The sequence below is a fragment of the Lathyrus oleraceus genome, chromosome 4, assembly GCF_024323335.1.
Source record: "Lathyrus oleraceus cultivar Zhongwan6 chromosome 4, CAAS_Psat_ZW6_1.0, whole genome shotgun sequence".
NCBI lineage: Eukaryota > Viridiplantae > Streptophyta > Magnoliopsida > Fabales > Fabaceae > Lathyrus > Lathyrus oleraceus.
Genome location: NC_066582.1, coordinates 37,006,666 through 37,009,034, shown reverse-complemented (window position 1 = coordinate 37,009,034; position 2,369 = coordinate 37,006,666).

The following is a 2,369-nucleotide window of genomic DNA, read 5'->3' as shown; positions in this document are numbered from 1 at the left end:
ACACCAAAGGTGGGACCTTTGTTTTTTGCATGTATGCTTTGCAGCTCAAAGCTTTAAGAGAATTATCAATGGAGTTGTAAAAAGTAAGAGTATACTTCTAAGTATATAGTTTTTATAAATTCTATAATCCAAGAATGTACAATGATGGAAAATATAAATCACATTGATCAAAGTAAGTGTTCTTGAGAATATCTCAAGGTGTATGATCCTTAGTGATCAGTTGAGCGGATATGTCTGTAATGGACTTATTTATCTTGTAGTTCTTAACAACTCTCGCATCCAACAATATGTAGAGAAGGATACACTATAATATGTATGGTATTTTACTTTAAGGGAAGTGTTTATCACGAATTCTTGATAAAATATGTATATATTGTTTTATGTCCAAATTGATTGAATAACATTGATTAATCCTTACAAATGGTGAATTTAGTTTTGCTCATCTTAACAAATGTTTTTCTAACCCAAAATGATGAGTTTTCAAGTGTCTTATAGAAATAAGCTTAATGGGTAGTGCAAAAAAAGTAATTAAATCCAGCATAAGACCTAAAGATGCACCAAGGAGGCTGAACAACGAAAGCCCAATCGATTGACATTGTGGCAATCGATTGGAGAAGCTTGAGGCATCTATTTTTAGATCAAATCAAATCCAAAATTGTTCTCCAAGCAAACCAAATCTCGACATTGATGTTAAACGTATAAAATATTGAGATTTGATTTACCAATCGATCGAAGCCCTTATCCAATCAATTGGCGCCTTTGGTTCTGGGTCGGGCATATCTCCCTCAATTCGGCCACATCTCTGTTAGTTTGATCACCCTGAGACAAAACACCCCCGATTCGAACGTACCATCCAGTCGCTCAATTGACTTTTAGAATATTCTCTAAACTACTAAAATATCATGTATCCAGCTACAGGAGATCCACACCCTAGGCATATCTAAGGGTCTTCCGCTTTTCGCACTTGAAAAATAGCGAGACAGTTATTTATCTTTCCTATATATACGAGACATAACCATTTCATGTAACAAGTTACAAATACAATTTGAATACTCTATCATTATTCACATATTGAATTGAGCGTTTGAGTGTTAACCTTGCAAGTAGACCCCCTGCTCCATTGTACCAGAAGCCTTCCTCTGTTGTAGCTCTCGCAACTCTTCACATTTCTAGTTCTAGAATGGCATAATGTCCCATTCTATTGGAATGACTCATAATTCCCATGCATTATATGATTCTCCATATTTACACTCAGTGTTTAATTGTCTTCAACTACTAAACATGAGATCCAGTGAATAAAAGACTAAACTTGATCATGTTCGATTAAATAGAATTTAACATCGTCCACTGGAGGAACACCCATATATCAATTATATCATTGGAGGAGCTCCTCGTGCAAACCTATATTTTTAAGGGGGCATTCAAAAGGAAAATGATTGAGATGATAACCGTCTACGGGAGTGGTGGTAACTCTCCATCCAAAATTCTCGACGGACCCATGTTGGGGTTCCAAGACTCATAAAAGGTTGGAGGAATTTCAAACGAGTTCTTTCTATTGGTAATCATGGCCATTGTGGGATAATTCACGTCTCACGAATTATGATTGACTAAGGAAGTTCATATGATCTCCTATATTCTTCACTATTCGGAAAAATATGCTTAGATCGAGGAAACTTAATACCATATGACGACTCAAATTTACAAGAATTTAATGGGATAATGACTCGTCCTTGGGGATATAAGGAGTTAATGGTATTCGTGGGGGAGGACATAGATATCCGGTCTATTAACACTCAGTTCTTTGTCACCCAGTGCAGAAGTCTTTATAACTGCATACTAGGTATACTCTTCACTATAATGTTATATGTTGTAGCCTCCCATGTACACCTAAAGCTAAAGTAACACAACCTTCATGGAGAACCAGATGTCTTATATGTGCCGATCTTGAAGCAGCCAAAAAGATAAACAACACACTTCCGCAAGATCAAGAGGAAAGTACAACTCTGGAGATCAAGATGACCTTCCTCATACGGCATCTCCAAAGCATGGACATCCATACTCCCAAATGTGAATGATCGAAGAGGATATCTTAATGAGAAATAATAATGACAAGATCGCGATACGACCAACGCAATTCATATTGTACCTAAAGTATTCATGGGTGCTGTCAGATAAACTTTGTACGCCCGACTACAATAATCAATTCCCCACAGTGCCTTATATGCTTCCAGAGTTTATGGGTGTTGTCAGATATGCTTTATACACCCGTCTACAATAATTAATTCCGCATAGTGCTTTGCGCGCCTCTAGATTTTAGGGGTACCATCGGATATGCTTTGTATGTCTGACTACAATAATTAATTCCCCAC